This window comes from Phytophthora infestans, genomic scaffold, assembly GCF_000142945.1.
Source record: "Phytophthora infestans T30-4 supercont1.33 genomic scaffold, whole genome shotgun sequence".
NCBI lineage: Eukaryota > Oomycota > Peronosporomycetes > Peronosporales > Peronosporaceae > Phytophthora > Phytophthora infestans.
Genome location: NW_003303726.1, coordinates 769,615 through 791,850, shown reverse-complemented (window position 1 = coordinate 791,850; position 22,236 = coordinate 769,615). Strand labels below are relative to the sequence as shown.

The following is a 22,236-nucleotide window of genomic DNA, read 5'->3' as shown; positions in this document are numbered from 1 at the left end:
CAAGGAATTTGCCCACCACGGCAGGAGTGAACTACCGACCTTCCGCTTACTGAGCGGGTGCTCTACCACTGAGCTATAGGGGCTCTTACGAGAGAGCAAGCCGACCGCATTTTCTTCACCTCGATAATACGAATTACAGACCAGCAATCACACAACACACCCTACATCACCTTCTCACATCCTCACACGGTCCTCTTCCCGTCCATACCTTCCAATTCACACCTCGTCGCGATCATGGCCTCCGACCGACCGTGCCGCTCGACAGCAAGCTCCTCAATCCGGGATGGCATTAGCCCCTGGAGAAACTCATGAGTCAGACCAATCCGACACCACAAAGCGGCGACGTATGTCTTCGTGGAAAGCTACGAGGGCAACTGAGTTGGAAATGTGTTTGACTCAGCGGGGAACAGTACGGCAAATGGTGAGCGTTACCAACAGTATCCTGCGCCAAATGAGCAGTGTTGCGCAGAATTAGCAGTGTTGCGCTGAATGAGCAATGTGTGCATGTGCGTGCACAAGGGCAATGTGGCAAAGGGGCAAAAGAGCAAAGACGCCGCGAAGCACGGCTCGCTCACGACCGACACGGAGAGGTATCGGATGTGAAACGATTGCAAGGAATTTGCCCCCAGGCAGGATTGAACTACCGACCTTCCGCTTACTAAGCGGGTGCTCTACTACTGAGCTATAGGGGCTCTTACGAAAGAGCAAGCCGACCGCATTTTCTTCACCTCGATAATACGTATTACAGACCAGCAATCACACAACACACCCTACATCACCTTCTCACATCCTCACACGGTCCTCTTCTCGTCCATACCTTCTAATTCACACCTCGTCGCGATCATGGCCTCCCGACCGAGCGTGCCGCTCGACAGCAAGCTCCTCAATCTGGGATGGCATTAGCCCCTGGAGAAACTCATTGAGTCAGACCAATCCGACACCACAAAGCGGCGACGTATGTCTTCGTGGAAAGCTACGAGGGCAACTGAGTTGGAAATGTGTTTGACTCAGCGGGGAACAGTACGGCAAATGGTGAGCGTTACCAACAGTATCCTGCGCCAAATGAGCAGTGTTGCGCAGAATTAGCAGTGTTGCGCAGAATTAGCAGTGTTGCGCTGAATGAGCAATGTGTGCATGTGCGTGCACAAGGGCAATGTGGCAAAGGGGCAAAAGAGCAAAGACGCCGCGAAGCACGGCACGCTCACGACCGACACGGAGAGGTACCGGATGTGAAACGATTGCAAGGAATTTGCCCCCAGGCAGGATTGAACTACCGACCTTCCGCTTACTAAGCGGGTGCTCTACCACTGAGCTATAGGGGCTCTTACGAAAGAGCAAGCCGACCGCATTTTCTTCACCTCGATAATACGAATTACACACACCAGCAATCACACAACACACCCTACATCACCTTCTCACATCCTCACACGGTCCTCTTCCCGTCCATACCTTCCAATTCACACCTCGTCGCGATCATGGCCTCCGACCGACCGTGCCGCTCGACAGCAAGCTCCTCAATCCGGGATGGCATTAGCACCTGGAGAAACGCACGAGTCAGACCAATCCGACACCACAAAGCGTCGACGTATGTCTTCGTGGAAAGCTACGAGGGCAACTGAGTTGGAAATGTGTTTGACTCAGCGGGGAACAGTACGGCAAATGGTGAGCGTTACCAACAGTATCCTGCGCCAAATGAGCAGTGTTGCGCAGAATTAGCAGTGTTGCGCAGAATTAGCAGTGTTGCGCTGAATGAGCAATGTGTGCATGTGCGTGCACAAGGGCAATGTGGAGAAGGCGCAAAAGAGCAAAGACGCCGCGAAGCACGGCACGCTCACGACCGACACGGAGAGGGACAGGATGTGAAACGATTGCAAGGAATATGCACCCAGCCAGCATTGAACTACCGAGCTTCCGCTTACTAAGCGAGAGCTCTACCACTGAGCTATAGAGGCTCTTACGATAGAGTCAGCTGACCGCATTTTCTTCACCTCGATAATACGAATTACAGACCAGCAATCACACAACACACCCTACATCACCTTCTCACATCCTCACACGGTCCTCTTCCCGTCCATACCTTCCAATTCACACCTCGTCGCGATCATGGCCTCCGACCGACCGTGCCGCTCGACAGCAAGCTCCTCAATCCGGGATGGCATTAGCCCCTGGAGAAACTCATGAGTCAGACCAATCCGACACCACAAAGCGGCGACGTATGTCTTCGTGGAAAGCTACGAGGGCAACTGAGTTGGAAATGTGTTTGACTCAGCGGGGAACAGTACGGCAAATGGTGAGCGTTACCAATAGTATCCTGCGCCAAATGAGCAGTGTTGCGCAGAATTAGCAGTGTTGCGCAGAATTAGCAGTGTTGCGCTGAATGAGCAATGTGTGCATGTGCGTGCACAAGGGCAATGTGGCAAAGGGGCAAAAGAGCAAAGACGCCGCGAAGCACGGCACGCTCACGACCGACACGGAGAGGTATCGGATGTGAAACGATTGCAAGGAATTTGCCCCCAGGCAGGATTGAACTACCGACCTTCCGCTTACTAAGCGGGTGCTCTACCACTGAGCTATAGGGGCTCTTACGAAAGAGCAAGCCGACCGCATTTTCTTCACCTCGATAATACGAATTACAGACCAGCAATCACACAACACACCCTACATCACCTTCTCACATCCTCACACAGTCCTCTTCCCGTCCATACCTTCCAATTCACACCTCGTCGCGATCATGGCCTCCGACCGACCGTGCCGCTCGACAGCAAGCTCCTCAATCCGGGATGGCATTAGCACCTGGAGAAACTCACGCGTCAGACCAATCCGACACCACAAAGCGGCGACGTATGTCTTCGTGGAAAGCTACGAGGGCAACTGAGTTGGAAATGTGTTTGACTCAGCGGGGAACAGTACGGCAAATGGTGAGCGTTACCAACAGTATCCTGCGCCGAATGAGCAGTGTTGCGCAGAATTAGCAGTGCTGCGCTGAATGAGCAATGTGTGCATGTGCGTGCACAAGGGCAATGTGGCAAAGGGGCAAAAGAGCAAAGACGCCGCGAAGCACGGCTCGCTCACGACCGACACGGAGAGGTATCGGATGTGAAACGATTGCAAGGAATTTGCCCCCAGGCAGGATTGAACTACCGACCTTCCGCTTACTAAGCGGGTGCTCTACCACTGAGCTATAGGGGCTCTTACGAAAGAGCAAGCCGACCGCATTTTCTTCACCTCGATAATACGAATTACACACACCAACAATCACACAACACACCCTATATCACCTTTTTACATCCTCACACGGTCCTCTTCCCGTCCATACCTTCCAATTCACACCTCGTCGCGATCATGGCCTCCGACCGACCGTGCCGCTCGACAGCAAGCTCCTCAATCCGGGATGGCATTAGCACCTGGAGAAACTCACGAGTCAGACCAATCCGACACCACAAAGCGTCGACGTATGTCTTCGTGGAAAGCTACGAGGGCAACTGAGTTGGAAATGTGTTTGACTCAGCAAGGAACAGTACGGCAAATGGTGAGCGTTACCAACAGTATCCTGCGCCAAATGAGCAGTGTTGCGCAGAATTAGCAGTGTTGCGCTGAATGAGCAATGTGTGCATGTGCGTGCACAAGGGCAATGTGGCAAAGGGGCAAAAGAGCAAAGACGCCGCGAAGCACGGCTCGCTCACGACCGACACGGAGAGGTACCGGATGTGAAACGATTGCAAGGAATTTGCCCCCAGGCAGGATTGAACTACCGACCTTCCGCTTACTAAGCAGGTGCTCTACCACTGAGCTATAGGAGCTCTTACGAAAGAGCAAGCCGACCGCGTTTTCTTCACCTCGATAATACGAATTACACACACCAACAATCACACAACACACCCTATATCACCTTCTCACATCCTCACACAGTCCTCTTCCCGTCCATACCTTCCAATTCACACCTCGTCGCGATCATGGCCTCCGACCGACCGTGCCGCTCGACAGCAAGCTCGTCATTCCGGGTTGGCATTAGCACCTGGAGAAACTCACGCGTCAGACTAATCCGACACCACAAAGCGTCGACGTATGTCTTCGTGGAAAGCTACGAGGGCAACTGAGTTGGAAATGTGTTTGACTCAGCGGGGAACAGTACGGCAAATGATGAGCGTTACTAACAGTATCCTGCGCCGAATGAGCAGTGTTGCGCAGAATTAGCAGTGTTGCGCTGAATGAGCAATGTGTGCATGTGCGTGCACAAGGGCAATGTGGCAAAGGGGCAAAAGAGCAAAGACGCCGCGAAGCACGGCTCGCTCACGACCGACACGGAGAGGTATCGGATGTGAAACGATTGCAAGGAATTTGCCCCCAGGCAGGATTGAACTACCGACCTTCCGCTTACTAAGCGGGTGCTCTACCACTGAGCTATAGGGGCTCTTACGAAAGAGCAAGCCGACCGCGTTTTCTTCACCTCGATAATACGAATTACACACACCAACAATCACACAACACACCCTATATCACCTTCTCACATCCTCACACGGTCCTCTTCCCGTCCATACCTTCCAATTCACACCTCGTCGCGATCATGGCCTCCGACCGACCGTGCCGCTCGACAGCAAGCTCCTCAATCCGGGATGGCATTAGCACCTGGAGAAACTCACGAGTCAGACCAATCCGACACCACAAAGCGGCGACGTATGTCTTCGTGGAAAGCTACGAGGGCAACTGAGTTGGAAATGTGTTTGACTCAGCGGGGAACAGTACGGCAAATGGTGAGCGTTACCAACAGTATCCTGCGCCGAATGAGCAGTGTTGCGCAGAATTAGCAGTGTTGCGCTGAATGAGCAATGTGTGCATGTGCGTGCACAAGGGCAATGTGGCAAAGGGGCAAAAGAGCAAAGACGCCGCGAAGCACGGCTCGCTCACGACCGACACGGAGAGGTATCGGATGTGAAACGATTGCAAGGAATTTGCCCCCAGGCAGGATTGAACTACCGACCTTCCGCTTACTAAGCGGGTGCTCTACCACTGAGCTATAGGGGCTCTTACGAAAGAGCAAGCCGACCGCATTTTCTTCACCTCGATAATACGAATTACACACACCAACAATCACACAACACACCCTACATCACCTTTTTACATCCTCACACGGTCCTCTTCCCGTCCATACCTTCCAATTCACACCTCGTCGCGATCATGGCCTCCGACCGACCGTGCCGCTCGACAGCAAGCTCCTCAATCCGGGATGGCATTAGCACCTGGAGAAACTCACGAGTCAGACCAATCCGACACCACAAAGCGTCGACGTATGTCTTCGTGGAAAGCTACGAGGGCAACTGAGTTGGAAATGTGTTTGACTCAGCGGGGAACAGTACGGCAAATGGTGAGCGTTACCAACAGTATCCTGCGCCAAATGAGCAGTGTTGCGCAGAATTAGCAGTGTTGCGTAGAATTAGCAGTGTTGCGCTGAATGAGCAATGTGTGCATGTGCGTGCACAAGGGCAATGTGGCAAAGGGGCAAAAGAGCAAAGACGCCGCGAAGCACGGCTCGCTCACGACCGACACGGAGAGGTACCGGATGTGAAACGATTGCAAGGAATTTGCCCCCAGGCAGGATTGAACTACCGACCTTCCGCTTACTAAGCGGGTGCTCTACCACTGAGCTATAGGGGCTCTTACGAAAGAGCAAGCCGACCGCATTTTCTTCACCTCGATAATACGAATTACACACACCAACAATCACACAACACACCCTATATCACCTTTTTACATCCTCACACGGTCCTCTTTCCGTCCATACCTTCCAATTCACACCTCGTCGCGATCATGGCCTCCGACCGACCGTGCCGCTCGACAGCAAGCTCCTCAATCCGGGATGGCATTAGCACCTGGAGAAACTCACGAGTCAGACCAATCCGACACCACAAAGCGGCGACGTATGTCTTCGTGGAAAGCTACGAGGGCAACTGAGTTGGAAATGTGTTTGACTCAGCGGGGAACAGTGCGGCAAATGATGAGCGTTATCAACAGTATCCTGCGCCGAATGAGCAGTGTTGCGCAGAATTAGCAGTGCTGCGCTGAATGAGCAATGTGTGCATGTGCGTGCACAAGGGCAATGTGGCAAAGGGGCAAAAGAGCAAAGACGCCGCGAAGCACGGCTCGCTCACGACCGACACGGAGAGGTATCGGATGTGAAACGATTGCAAGGAATTTGCCCCCAGGCAGGATTGAACTACCGACCTTCCGCTTACTAAGCGGGTGCTCTACCACTGAGCTATAGGGGCTCTTAAGAAAGAGCAAGCCGACCGCGTTTTCTTCACCTCGATAATACGAATTACACACACCAACAATCACACAACACACCCTATATCACCTTTTTACATCCTCACACGGTCCTCTTCCCGTCCATACCTTCCAATTCACACCTCGTCGCGATCATGGCCTCCGACCGACCGTGCCGCTCGACAGCAAGCTCCTCAATCCGAGATGGCATTAGCACCTGGAGAAACTCACGAGTCAGACCAATCCGACACCATAAAGCGTCGACGTATGTCTTCGTGGAAAGCTACGAGGGCAACTGAGTTGGAAATGTGTTTGACTCAGCGGGGAACAGTACGGCAAATGGTGAGCGTTACCAACAGTATCCTGCGCCAAATGAGCAGTGTTGCGCAGAATTAGCAGTGTTGCGCTGAATGAGCAATGTGTGCATGTGCGTGCACAAGGGCAATGTGGCAAAGGGGCAAAAGAGCAAAGACGCCGCGAAGCACGGCTCGCTCACGACCGACACGGAGAGGTATCGGATGTGAAACGATTGCAAGGAATTTGCCCCCAGGCAGGATTGAACTACCGACCTTCCGCTTACTAAGCGGGTGCTCTACCACTGAGCTATAGGGGCTCTTACGAAAGAGCAAGCCGACCGCATTTTCTTCACCTCGATAATACGAATTACACACACCAACAATCACACAACACACCCTATATCACCTTTTTACATCCTCACACGGTCCTCTTCCCGTCCATACCTTCCAATTCACACCTCGTCGCGATCATGGCCTCCAACCGACCGTGCCGCTCGACAGCAAGCTCCTCAATCCGGGATGGCATTAGCACCTGGAGAAACGCACGAGTCAGACCAATCCGACACCACAAAGCGTCGACGTATGTCTTCGTGGAAAGCTACGAGGGCAACTGAGTTGGAAATGTGTTTGACTCAGCGGGGAACAGTGCGGCAAATGGTGAGCGTTACCAACAGTATCCTGCGCCAAATGAGCAGTGTTGCGCTGAATTTAGCAGTGTTGCGCTGAATGAGCAATGTGTGCATGTGCGTGCACAAGGGCAATGTGGCAAAGGGGCAAAAGAAGCAAAGGCCGCCGCGAAAGCACGGCACTGCTCACGACCGACACGGAGAAGGTACCGGATGTGAAACGATCTCAAAGGAATTTACCCACCAAGCAGGGATAGATCTCCCGACCTTCCGCTTACTAAGCGTGGTGCTCTACCACTGAGCTATAGGGGGCTCTTACGATAAGAGCAAGCCGACCGCATTTTCTTCACCTCGATAGTACCATTTACACACACCAACAATCACACAACACACCCTATATCACCTTTGGGCATCCTCACACGGTCCTCTTCCCGTCCATACCTTCCAATTCACACCTCGTCGCGATCATGGCCTCCGACCGACCGTGCCGCTCGACAGCAAGCTCCTCAATCCGAGATGGCATTAGCACCTGGAGAAACTCACGAGTCAGACCAATCCGACACCATAAAGCGTCGACGTATGTCTTCGTGGAAAGCTACGAGGGCAACTGAGTTGGAAATGTGTTTGACTCAGCGGGGAACAGTACGGCAAATGGTGAGCGTTACCAACAGTATCCTGCGCCAAATGAGCAGTGTTGCGCAGAATTAGCAGTGTTGCGTAGAATTAGCAGTGTTGCGCTGAATGAGCAATGTGTGCATGTGCGTGCACAAGGGCAATGTGGCAAAGGGGCAAAAGAGCAAAGACGCCGCGAAGCACCGCTCGCTCACGACCGACACGGAGAGGTATCGGATGTGAAACGATTGCAAGGAATTTGCCCCCAGGCAGGATTGAACTACCGACCTTCCGCTTACTAAGCGGGTGCTCTACCACTGAGCTATAGGGGCTCTTACGAAAGAGCAAGCCGACCGCATTTTCTTCACCTCGATAATACGAATTACACACACCAACAATCACACAACACACCCTATATCACCTTTTTACATCCTCACACGGTCCTCTTCCCGTCCATACCTTCCAATTCACACCTCGTCGCGATCATGGCCTCCGACCGACCGTGCCGCTCGACAGCAAGCTCCTCAATCCGGGATGGCATTAGCACCTGGAGAAACTCACGAGTCAGACCAATCCGACACCACAAAGCGTCGACGTATGTCTTCGTGGAAAGCTACGAGGGCAACTGAGTTGGAAATGTGTTTGACTCAGCGGGGAACAGTACGGCAAATGGTGAGCGTTACCAACAGTATCCTGCGCCAAATGAGCAGTGTTGCGCAGAATTAGCAGTGTTGCGTAGAATTAGCAGTGTTGCGCTGAATGAGCAATGTGTGCATGTGCGTGCACAAGGGCAATGTGGCAAAGGGGCAAAAGAGCAAAGACGCCGCGAAGCACCGCTCGCTCACGACCGACACGGAGAGGCATCGGATGTGAAACGATTGCAAAGAATTTGCCCCCAGGCAGGATTGAACTACCGACCTTCCGCTTACTAAGCGGGTGCTCTACCACTGAGCTATAGGGGCTCTTACGAAAGAGCAAGCCGACCGCATTTTCTTCACCTCGATAATACGAATTACACACACCAACAATCACACAACACACCCTATATCACCTTTTTACATCCTCACACGGTCCTCTTCCCGTCCATACCTTCCAATTCACACCTCGTCGCGATCATGGCCTCCGACCGACCGTGCCGCTCGACAGCAAGCTCCTCAATCCGGGATGGCATTAGCACCTGGAGAAACTCACGAGTCAGACCAATCCGACACCACAAAGCGTCGACGTATGTCTTCGTGGAAAGCTACGAGGGCAACTGAGTTGGAAATGTGTTTGACTCAGCGGGGAACAGTACGGCAAATGATGAGCGTTACTAACAGTATCCTGCGCCGAATGAGCAGTGTTGCGCAGAATTAGCAGTGTTGCGCTGAATGAGCAATGTGTGCATGTGCGTGCACAAGGGCAATGTGGCAAAGGGGCAAAAGAGCAAAGACGCCGCGAAGCACCGCTCGCTCACGACCGACACGGAGAGGCATCGGATGTGAAACGATTGCAAGGAATTTGCCCCCAGGCAGGATTGAACTACCGACCTTCCGCTTACTAAGCGGGTGCTCTACCACTGAGCTATAGGGGCTCTTACGAAAGAGCAAGCCGACCGCATTTTCTTCACCTCGATAATACGAATTACACACACCAACAATCACACAACACACCCTATATCACCTTTTTACATCCTCACACAGTCCTCTTCCCGTCCATACCTTCCAATTCACACCTCGTCGCGATCATGGCCTCCGACCGACCGTGCCGCTCGACAGCAAGCTCGTCATTCCGGGTTGGCATTAGCACCTGGAGAAACTCACGCGTCAGACTAATCCGACACCACAAAGCGGCGACGTATGTCTTCGTGGAAAGCTACGAGGGCAACTGAGTTGGAAATGTGTTTGACTCAGCGGGGAACAGTACGGCAAATGGTGAGCGTTACCAACAGTATCCTGCGCCAAATGAGCAGTGTTGCGCAGAATTAGCAGTGTTGCGTAGAATTAGCAGTGTTGCGCTGAATGAGCAATGTGTGCATGTGCGTGCACAAGGGCAATGTGGCAAAGGGGCAAAAGAGCAAAGACGCCGCGAAGCACGGCTCGCTCACGACCGACACGGAGAGGCATCGGATGTGAAACGATTGCAAGGAATTTGCCCCCAGGCAGGATTGAACTACCGACCTTCCGCTTACTAAGCGGGTGCTCTACCACTGAGCTATAGGGGCTCTTACGAAAGAGCAAGCCGACCGCATTTTCTTCACCTCGATAATACGAATTACACACACCAACAATCACACAACACACCCTATATCACCTTTTTACATCCTCACACGGTCCTCTTCCCGTCCATACCTTCCAATTCACACCTCGTCGCGATCATGGCCTCCGACCGACCGTGCCGCTCGACAGCAAGCTCCTCAATCCGGGATGGCATTAGCACCTGGAGAAGCTCACGAGTCAGACCAATCCGACACCACAAAGCGGCGATGTATGTCTTCGTGGAAAGCTACGAGGGCAACTGAGTTGGAAATGTGTTTGACTCAGCGGGGAACAGTACGGCAAATGGTGAGCGTTACCAACAGTATCCTGCGCCGAATGAGCAGTGTTGCGCAGAATTAGCAGTGTTGCGCTGAATGAGCAATGTGTGCATGTGCGTGCACAAGGGCAATGTGGCAAAGGGGCAAAAGAGCAAAGACGCCGCGAAGCACGGCTCGCTCACGACCGACACGGAGAGGTATCGGATGTGAAACGATTGCAAGGAATTTGCCCCCAGGCAGGATTGAACTACCGACCTTCCGCTTACTAAGCGGGTGCTCTACCACTGAGCTATAGGGGCTCTTACGAAAGAGCAAGCCGACCGCATTTTCTTCACCTCGATAATACGAATTACACACACCAACAATCACACAACACACCCTATATCACCTTTTTACATCCTCACACGGTCCTCTTTCCGTCCATACCTTCCAATTCACACCTCGTCGCGATCATGGCCTCCGACCGACCGTGCCGCTCGACAGCAAGCTCCTCAATCCGGGATGGCATTAGCACCTGGAGAAACGCACGAGTCAGACCAATCCGACACCACAAAGCGTCGACGTATGTCTTCGTGGAAAGCTACGAGGGCAACTGAGTTGGAAATGTGTTTGACTCAGCGGGGAACAGTACGGCAAATGGTGAGCGTTACCAACAGTATCCTGCGCCAAATGAGCAGTGTTGCGCAGAATTAGCAGTGTTGCGCTGAATGAGCAATGTGTGCATGTGCGTGCACAAGGGCAATGTGGCAAAGGGGCAAAAGAGCAAAGACGCCGCGAAGCACGGCTCGCTCACGACCGACACGGAGAGGTATCGGATGTGAAACGATTGCAAGGAATTTGCCCCCAGGCAGGATTGAACTACCGACCTTCCGCTTACTAAGCGGGTGCTCTACCACTGAGCTATAGGGGCTCTTAAGAAAGAGCAAGCCGACCGCATTTTCTTCACCTCGATAATACGAATTACACACACCAACAATCACACAACACACCCTATATCACCTTTTTACATCCTCACACGGTCCTCTTTCCGTCCATACCTTCCAATTCACACCTCGTCGCGATCATGGCCTCCGACCGACCGTGCCGCTCGACAGCAAGCTCCTCAATCCGGGATGGCATTAGCACCTGGAGAAACTCACGAGTCAGACCAATCCGACACCACAAAGCGTCGACGTATGTCTTCGTGGAAAGCTACGAGGGCAACTGAGTTGGAAATGTGTTTGACTCAGCGGGGAACAGTACGGCAAATGGTGAGCGTTACCAACAGTATCCTGCGCCAAATGAGCAGTGTTGCGCAGAATTAGCAGTGTTGCGCAGAATTAGCAGTGTTGCGCTGAATGAGCAATGTGTGCATTTGCGTGCACAAGGGCAATGTGGCAAAGGGGCAAAAGAGCAAAGACGCCGCGAAGCACGGCACGCTCACGACCGACACGGAGAGGTACCGGATGTGAAACGATTGCAAGGAATTTGCCCCCAGGCAGGATTGAACTACCGACCTTCCGCTTACTAAGCGGGTGCTCTACCACTGAGCTATAGGGGCTCTTACGAAAGAGCAAGCCGACCGCATTTTCTTCACCTCGATAATACGAATTACACACACCAACAATCACACAACACACCCTATATCACCTTTTTACATCCTCACACGGTCCTCTTTCCGTCCATACCTTCCAATTCACACCTCGTCGCGATCATGGCCTCCGACCGACCGTGCCGCTCGACAGCAAGCTCCTCAATCCGGGATGGCATTAGCACCTGGAGAAACTCACGAGTCAGACCAATCCGACACCACAAAGCGTCGACGTATGTCTTCGTGGAAAGCTACGAGGGCAACTGAGTTGGAAATGTGTTTGACTCAGCGGGGAACAGTACGGCAAATGGTGAGCGTTACCAACAGTATCCTGCGCCAAATGAGCAGTGTTGCGCAGAATTAGCAGTGTTGCGCAGAATTAGCAGTGTTGCGCTGAATGAGCAATGTGTGCATGTGCGTGCACAAGGGCAATGTGGCAAAGGGGCAAAAGAGCAAAGACGCCGCGAAGCACGGCTCGCTCACGACCGACACGGAGAGGTACCGGATGTGAAACGATTGCAAGGAATTTGCCCCCAGGCAGGATTGAACTACCGACCTTCCGCTTACTAAGCGGGTGCTCTACCACTGAGCTATAGGGGCTCTTAAGAAAGAGCAAGCCGACCGCGTTTTCTTCACCTCGATAATACGAATTACACACACCAACAATCACACAACACACCCTATATCACCTTCTCACATCCTCACACGGTCCTCTTCCCGTCCATTCCTTCCAATTCACACCTCGTCGCGATCATGGCCTCCGACCGACCGTGCCGCTCGACAGCAAGCTCGTCATTCCGGGTTGGCATTAGCACCTGGAGAAATTCACGCGTCAGACTAATCCGACACAACAAAGCGGCGACGTATGTCTTCGTGGAAAGCTACGAGGGCAACTGAGTTGGAAATGTGTTTGACTCAGCGGGGAACAGTACGGCAAATGATGAGCGTTACTAACAGTATCCTGCGCCGAATGAGCAGTGTTGCGCAGAATTAGCAGTGTTGCGCTGAATGAGCAATGTGTGCATGTGCGTGCACAAGGGCAATGTGGCAAAGGGGCAAAAGAGCAAAGACGCCGCGAAGCACGGCTCGCTCACGACCGACACGGAGAGGTATCGGATGTGAAATGATTGCAAGGAATTTGCCCCCAGGCAGGATTGAACTACCGACCTTCCGCTTACTAAGCGGGTGCTCTACCACTGAGCTATAGGGGCTCTTAAGAAAGAGCAAGCCGACCGCGTTTTCTTCACCTCGATAATACGAATTACACACACCAACAATCACACAACACACCCTATATCACCTTTTTACATCCTCACACGGTCCTCTTCCCGTCCATACCTTCCAATTCACACCTCGTCGCGATCATGGCCTCCGACCGACCGTGCCGCTCGACAGCAAGCTCCTCAATCCGGGATGGCATTAGCACCTGGAGAAACTCACGAGTCAGACCAATCCGACACCACAAAGCGTCGACGTATGTCTTCGTGGAAAGCTACGAGGGCAACTGAGTTGGAAATGTGTTTGACTCAGCGGGGAACAGTACGGCAAATGGTGAGCGTTACCAACAGTATCCTGCGCCAAATGAGCAGTGTTGCGCAGAATTAGCAGTGTTGCGCAGAATTAGCAGTGTTGCGCTGAATGAGCAATGTGTGCATGTGCGTGCACAAGGGCAAAGGGGCAAAAGAGCAAAGACGCCGCGAAGCACGGCACGCTCACGACCGACACGGAGAGGTACCGGATGTGAAACGATTGCCACGAATTTGCCCTCAGGCAGGAATGAACTACTGACCTTCCGCTTACTAAGCGGGTGCTCTACCACTGAGCTATAGGGGCTCTTACGAAAGAGCAAGCCGACCGCATTTTCTTCACCTCGATAATACGAATTACAGACCAGCAATCACACAACACACCCTACATCACCTTCTCACATGCTCACACGGTCCTCTTCCCGTCCATATCTTCCAATTCACACCTCGTCGCGATCATGGCCTCCGACCGACCGTGCCGCTCGACAGCAAGCTCCTCAATCCGGGATGGCATTAGCACCTGGAGAAACTCACGAGTCAGACCAATCCGACACCACAAAGCGTCGACGTATGTCTTCGTGGAAAGCTACGAGGGCAACTGAGTTGGAAATGTGTTTGACTCAGCGGGGAACAGTACGGCAAATGGTGAGCGTTACCAACAGTATCCTGCGCCAAATGAGCAGTGTTGCGCAGAATTAGCAGTGTTGCGCAGAATTAGCAGTGTTGCGCTGAATGAGCAATGTGTGCATGTGCGTGCACAAGGGCAATGTGGCAAAGGGGCAAAAGAGCAAAGACGCCGCGAAGCACGGCACGCTCACGACCGACACGGAGAGGTACCGGATGTGAAACGATTGCAAGGAATTTGCCCCCAGGCAGGATTGAACTACCGACCTTCCGCTTACTAAGCGGGTGCTCTACCACTGAGCTATAGGGGCTCTTACGAAAGAGCAAGCCGACCGCATTTTCTTCACCTCGATAATACGAATTACACACACCAACAATCACACAACACACCCTATATCACCTTTTTACATCCTCACACGGTCCTCTTCCCGTCCATACCTTCCAATTCACACCTCGTCGCGATCATGGCCTCCGACCGACCGTGCCGCTCGACAGCAAGCTCGTCATTCCGGGTTGGCATTAGCACCTGGAGAAACTCACGCGTCAGACTAATCCGACACCACAAAGCGGCGACGTATGTCTTCGTGGAAAGCTACGAGGGCAACTGAGTTGGAAATGTGTTTGACTCAGCGGGGAACAGTACGGCAAATGATGAGCGTTACTAACAGTATCCTGCGCCGAATGAGCAGTGTTGCGCAGAATTAGCAGTGTTGCGCTGAATGAGCAATGTGTGCATGTGCGTGCACAAGGGCAATGTGGCAAAGGGGCAAAAGAGCAAAGACGCCGCGAAGCACGGCTCGCTCACGACCGACACGGAGAGGTATCGGATGTGAAACGATTGCAAGGAATTTGCCCCCAGGCAGGATTGAACTACCGACCTTCCGCTTACTAAGCGGGTGCTCTACCACTGAGCTATAGGGGCTCTTACGAAAGAGCAAGCCGACCGCATTTTCTGCACCTCGATAATACGAATTACACACACCAACAATCACACAACACACCCTATATCACCTTTTTACATCCTCACACGGTCCTCTTTCCGTCCATACCTTCCAATTCACACCTCGTCGCGATCATGGCCTCCGACCGACCGTGCCGCTCGACAGCAAGCTCCTCAATCCGGGATGGCATTAGCACCTGGAGAAACTCACGAGTCAGACCAATCCGACACCACAAAGCGTCGACGTATGTCTTCGTGGAAAGCTACGAGGGCAACTGAGTTGGAAATGTGTTTGACTCAGCGGGGAGCCGTACGGCAAATGATGAGCGTTACCAACAGTATCCTGCGCCGAATGAGCAGTGTTGCGCAGAATTAGCAGTGCTGCGCTGAATGAGCAATGTGTGCATGTGCGTGCACAAGGGCAATGTGGCAAAGGGGCAAAAGAGCAAAGACGCCGCGAAGCACGGCTCGCTCACGACCGACACGGAGAGGTATCGGATGTGAAACGATTGCAAGGAATTTGCCCCCAGGCAGGATTGAACTACCGACCTTCCGCTTACTAAGCGGGTGCTCTACCACTGAGCTATAGGGGCTCTTACGAAAGAGCAAGCCGACCGCATTTTCTGCACCTCGATAATACGAATTACACACACCAACAATCACACAACACACCCTATATCACCTTTTTACATCCTCACACGGTCCTCTTCCCGTCCATACCTTCCAATTCACACCTCGTCGCGATCATGGCCTCCGACCGACCGTGCCGCTCGACAGCAAGATCGTCAATCCGGGATGGCATTAGCACCTGGAGAAACTCACGAGTCAGACCAATCCGACACCACAAAGCGGCGACGTATGTCTTCGTGGAAAGCTACGAGGGCAACTGAGTTGGAAATGTGTTTGACTCAGCGGGGAACAGTGCGGCAAATGGTGAGCGTCACCAACAGTATCCTGCGCCGAATGAGTAGTGCTGCGCAGAATTAGCAGTGTTGCGCTGAATGAGCAATGTGTGCATGTGTGTGCACAAGGGCAATGTGGCAAAGGGGCAAAAGAGCAAAGACGCCGCGAAGCACGGCTCGCTCACGACCGACACGGAGAGGTATCGGATGTGAAACGATTGCAAGGAATTTGCCCCCAGGCAGGACTGAACTACCGACCTTCCGCTTACTAAGCGGGTGCTCTACCACTGAGCTATAGGGGCTCTTACGAAAGAGCAAGCCGACCGCATTTTCTTCACCTCGATAATACGAATTACACACACCAACAATCACACAGCACACCCTACATCACCTTCTCACATCCTCACACAGTCCTCTTCCCGTCCATACCTTCCAATTCACACCTCGTCGCGATCATGGCCTCCGACCGACCGTGCCGCTCGACAGCAAGCTCGTCATTCCGGGTTGGCATTAGCACCTGGAGAAACTCACGCGTCAGACTAATCCGACACCACAAAGCGGCGACGTATGTCTTCGTGGAAAGCTACGAGGGCAACTGAGTTGGAAATGTGTTTGACTCAGCGGGGAACAGTACGGCAAATGATGAGCGTTACTAACAGTATCCTGCGCCAAATGAGCAGTGTTGCGCAGAATTAGCAGTGCTGCGCTGAATGAGCAATGTGTGCATGTGCGTGCACAAGGGCAATGTGGCAAAGGGGCAAAAGAGCAAAGACGCCGCGAAGCACGGCTCGCTCACGACCGACACGGAGAGGTATCGGATGTGAAACGATTGCAAGGGAATTTGCCCCCAGGCAGGGATTGGAACTACCGACCTTCCGCTTTACTAAGCGGGTGCTCTACCACTGAGCTAATAGGGGCTCTTACGAAAGAGCAAGCCGACCGCATTTTCTTCACCTCGATAATACGAATTACACACACCAACAATCACACAACACACCCTACATCACCTTCTCACATCCTCACACAGTCCTCTTCCCGTCCATACCTTCCAATTCACACCTCGTCGCGATCATGGCCTCCGACCGACCGTGCCGCTCGACAGCAAGCTCGTCATTCCGGGATGGCATTAGCACCTGGAGAAACTCACGAGTCAGACCAATCCGACACCACAAAGCGGCGACGTATGTCTTCGTGGAAAGCTACGAGGGCAACTGAGTTGGAAATGTGTTTGACTCAGCGGGGAACAGTACGGCAAATGGTGAGCGTTACCAACAGTATCCTGCGCCGAATGAGCAGTGTTGCGCAGAATTAGCAGTGTTGCGCTGAATGAGCAATGTGTGCATGTGCGTGCACAAGGGCAATGTGGCAAAGGGGCAAAAGAGCAAAGACGCCGCGAAGCACGGCTCGCTCACGACCGACACGGAGAGGTATCGGATGTGAAACGATTGCAAGGAATTTGCCCCCAGGCAGGATTGAACTACCGACCTTCCGCTTACTAAGCGGGTGCTCTACCACTGAGCTATAGGGGCTCTTACGAAAGAGCAAGCCGACCGCATTTTCTTCACCTCGATAATACGAATTACACACACCAACAATCACACAACACACCCTATATCACCTTCTCACATCCTCACACAGTCCTCTTCCCGTCCATACCTTCCAATTCACACCTCGTCGCGATCATGGCCTCCGACCGACCGTGCCGCTCGACAGCAAGCTCGTCATTCCGGGTTGGCATTAGCACCTGGAGAAACTCACGCGTCAGACTAATCCGACACCACAAAGCGGCGACGTATGTCTTCGTGGAAAGCTACGAGGGCAACTGAGTTGGAAATGTGTTTGACTCAGCGGGGAACAGTACGGCAAATGATGAGCGTTACTAACAGTATCCTGCGCCGAATGAGCAGTGTTGCGCAGAATTAGCAGTGTTGCGCTGAATGAGCAATGTGTGCATGTGCGTGCACAAGGGCAATGTGGCAAAGGGGCAAAAGAGCAAAGACGCCGCGAAGCACCGCTCGCTCACGACCGACACGGAGAGGCATCGGATGTGAAACGATTGCAAGAAATTTGCCCCCAGGCAGGATTGAACTACCGACCTTCCGCTTACTAAGCGGGTGCTCTACCACTGAGCTATAGGGGCTCTTACGAAAGAGCAAGCCGACCGCATTTTCTTCACCTCGATAATACGAATTACACACACCAACAATCACACAACACACCCTATATCACCTTCTCACATCCTCACACGGTCCTCTTCCCGTCCATACCTTCCAATTCACACCTCGTCGCGATCATGGCCTCCGACCGACCGTGCCGCTCGACAGCAAGCTCCTCAATCCGGGATGGCATTAGCACCTGGAGAAACTCACGAGTCAGACCAATCCGACACCACAAAGCGTCGACGTATGTCTTCGTGGAAATCTACGAGGGCAACTGAGTTGGAAATGTGTTTGACTCAGCGGGGAACAGTACGGCAAATGGTGAGCGTTACCAACAGTATCCTGCGCCGAATGAGCAGTGTTGCGCAGAATTAGCAGTGCTGCGCTGAATGAGCAATGTGTGCATGTGCGTGCACAAGGGCAATGTGGCAAAGGGGCAAAAGAGCAAAGACGCCGCGAAGCACGGCTCGCTCACGACCGACACGGAGAGGTACCGGATGTGAAACGATTGCAAGGAATTTGCCCCCAGGCAGGATTGAACTACCGACCTTCCGCTTACTAAGCGGGTGCTCTACCACTGAGCTATAGGGGCTCTTACGAAAGAGCAAGCCGACCGCATTTTCTTCACCTCGATAATACGAATTACACACACCAACAATCACACAACACACCCTATATCACCTTTTTACATCCTCACACGGTCCTCTTCCCGTCCATACCTTCCAATTCACACCTCATCGCGATCATGGCCTCCGACCGACCGTGCCGCTCGACAGCAAGCTCCTCAATCCGGGATGGCATTAGCACCTGGAGAAACTCACGAGTCAGACCAATCCGACACCACAAAGCGGCGACGTATGTCTTCGTGGAAAGCTACGAGGGCAACTGAGTTGGAAATGTGTTTGACTCAGCGGGGAACAGTGCGGCAAATGATGAGCGTTACCAACAGTATCCTGCGCCGAATGAGCAGTGTTGCGCAGAATTAGCAGTGTTGCGCTGAATGAGCAATGTGTGCATGTGCGTGCACAAGGGCAATGTGGCAAAGGGGCAAAAGAGCAAAGACGCCGCGAAGCACGGCTCGCTCACGACCGACACGGAGAGGTATCGGATGTGAAACGATTGCAAGGAATTTGCCCCCAGGCAGGATTGAACTACCGACCTTCCGCTTACTAAGCGGGTGCTCTACCACTGAGCTATAGGGGCTCTTACGAAAGAGCAAGCCGACCGCATTTTCTTCACCTCGATAATACGAATTACACACACCAACAATCACACAACACACCCTACATCACCTTCTCACATCCTCACACAGTCCTCTTCCCGTCCATACCTTCCAATTCACACCTCGTCGCGATCATGGCCTCCGACCGACCGTGCCGCTCGACAGCAAGCTCCTCAATCCGGGATGGCATTAGCACCTGGAGAAACTCACGAGTCAGACCAATCCGACACCACAAAGCGGCGACGTATGTCTTCGTGGAAAGCTACGAGGGCAACTGAGTTGGAAATGTGTTTGACTCAGCGGGGAACAGTGCGGCAAATGATGAGCGTTATCAACAGTATCCTGCGCCGAATGAGCAGTGTTGCGCAGAATTAGCAGTGCTGCGCTGAATGAGCAATGTGTGCATGTGCGTGCACAAGGGCAATGTGGCAAAGGGGCAAAAGAGCAAAGACGCCGCGAAGCACGGCTCGCTCACGACCGACACGGAGAGGTATCGGATGTGAAACGATTGCAAGGAATTTGCCCCCAGGCAGGATTGAACTACCGACCTTCCGCTTACTAAGCGGGTGCTCTACCACTGAGCTATAGGGGCTCTTACGAAAGAGCAAGCCGACCGCATTTTCTGCACCTCGATAATACGAATTACACACACCAACAATCACACAACACACCCTACATCACCTTCTCACATCCTCACACGGTCCTCTTCCCGTCCATACCTTCCAATTCACACCTCGTCGCGATCATGGCCTCCGACCGACCGTGCCGCTCGACAGCAAGCTCGAATCCGGGATGGCATTAGCACCTGGAGAAACTCACGAGTCAGACCAATCCGACACCACAAAGCGGCGACGTATGTCTTCGTGGAAAGCTACGAGGGCAACTGAGTTGGAAATGTGTTTGACTCAGCGGGGAACAGTACGGCAAATGATGAGCGTTACCAGCAGTATCCTGCGCCGAATGAGCAGTGTTGCGCTGAATTAGCAGTGCTGCGCTGAATGAGCAATGTGTGAATGTGCGTGCACAAGGGCAATGTGGCAAAGGGGCAAAAGAGCAAAGACGCCGCGAAGCACGGCTCGCTCACGACCGACACGGAGAGGTATCGGATGTGAAACGATTGCAAGGAATTTGCCCCCAGGCAGGATTGAACTACCGACCTTCCGCTTACTAAGCGGGTGCTCTACCACTGAGCTATAGGGGCTCTTACGAAAGAGCAAGCCGACCGCATTTTCTTCACCTCGATAATACGAATTACACACACCAACAATCACACAACACACCCTATATCACCTTTTTACATCCTCACACGGTCCTCTTCCCGTCCATACCTTCCAATTCACACCTCGTCGCGATCATGGCCTCCGACCGACCGTGCCGCTCGACAGCAAGCTCCTCAATCCGGGATGGCATTAGCACCTGGAGAAACGCACGAGTCAGACCAATCCGACACCACAAAGCGTCGACGTATGTCTTCGTGGAAAGCTACGAGGGCAACTGAGTTGGAAATGTGTTTGACTCAGCGGGGAACAGTACGGCAAATGGTGAGCGTTACCAACAGTATCCTGCGCCAAATGAGCAGTGTTGCGCAGAATTAGCAGTGTTGCGCAGAATTAGCAGTCGCGTTGTGAATGAGCAATGTGTGCATGTGCGTGCACAAGGGCAATGTGGCAAAGGGGCAAAAGAGCAAAGACGCCGCGAAGCACCGCTCGCTCACGACCGACACGGAGAGGCATCGGATGTGAAACGATTGCAAGGAATTTGCCCCCAGGCAGGATTGAACTACCGACCTTCCGCTTACTAAGCGGGTGCTCTACCACTGAGCTATAGGGGCTCTTACGAAAGAGCAAGCCGACCGCATTTTCTTCACCTCGATAATACGAATTACAGACCAGCAATCACACAACACACCCTATATCACCTTCTCACATCCTCACACAGTCCTCTTCCCGTCCATACCTTCCAATTCACACCTCGTCGCGATCATGGCCTCCGACCGACCGTGCCGCTCGACAGCAAGCTCGTCATTCCGGGTTGGCATTAGCACCTGGAGAAACTCACGAGTCAGACCAATCCGACACCACAAAGCGGCGACGTATGTCTTCGTGGAAAGCTACGAGGGCAACTGAGTTGGAAAAGTGTTTGACTCAGCGAGGAACAGTACGCCAAATGGTGAGCGTTACCAACAGTATCCTGCGCCACATGAGCAGTGTTGCGCAGAATTAGCAGTGTTGCGCAGAATTAGCAGTGTTGCGCTGAATGAGCAATGTGTGCATGTGCGTGCACAAGGGCAATGTGGCAAAGGGGCAAAAGAGCAAAGACGCCGCGAAGCACGGCACGCTCACGACCGACACGGAGAGGTATCGGATGTGAAACGATTGCAAGGAATTTGCCCCCAGGCAGGATTGAACTACCGACCTTCCGCTTACTAAGCGGGTGCTCTACCACTGAGCTATAGGGGCTCTTAAGAAAGAGCAAGCCGACCGCGTTTTCTTCACCTCGATAATACGAATTACACACACCAACAATCACACAACACACCCTATATCACCTTCTCACATCCTCACACAGTCCTCTTCCCGTCCATACCTTCCAATTCACACCTCGTCGCGATCATGGCCTCCGACCGACCGTGCCGCTCGACAGCAAGCTCCTCAATCCGGGATGGCATTAGCACCTGGAGAAACGCACGAGTCAGACCAATCCGACACCACAAAGCGTCGACGTATGTCTTCGTGGAAAGCTACGAGGGCAACTGAGTTGGAAATGTGTTTGACTCAGCGGGGAACAGTACGGCAAATGGTGAGCGTTACCAACAGTATCCTGCGCCAAATGAGCAGTGTTGCGCAGAATTAGCAGTGTTGCGCTGAATGAGCAATGTGTGCATGTGCGTGCACAAGGGCAATGTGGCAAAGGGGCAAAAGAGCAAAGACGCCGCGAAGCACGGCTCGCTCACGACCGACACGGAGAGGTATCGGATGTGAAA

At 52.9% G+C, this 22,236-nt stretch overlaps 2 non-coding genes and 2 pseudogenes across 4 annotated transcripts; all 4 read right to left on the bottom strand.

The window, feature by feature from the left end:
• Positions 1-9: 9 nt before the first annotated feature.
• Positions 10-83, bottom strand: PITG_28343. The gene has a single exon. It is a non-coding gene; the product is annotated as a tRNA-Thr (tRNA).
• Positions 84-1,880: 1,797 nt separating this feature from the next.
• PITG_28340 lies at positions 1,881-1,952 on the bottom strand (annotated as a pseudogene). The gene has a single exon. The product of its transcript is annotated as a tRNA-OTHER (tRNA).
• A 5,470-nt stretch (positions 1,953-7,422) lies between these two features.
• On the bottom strand, positions 7,423-7,495 carry PITG_28331 (annotated as a pseudogene). The gene has a single exon. The product of its transcript is annotated as a tRNA-OTHER (tRNA).
• Positions 7,496-16,714: 9,219 nt separating this feature from the next.
• On the bottom strand, positions 16,715-16,790 carry PITG_28316. Its single transcript has one exon. It is a non-coding gene; the product is annotated as a tRNA-Thr (tRNA).
• Positions 16,791-22,236: the final 5,446 nt, after the last annotated feature.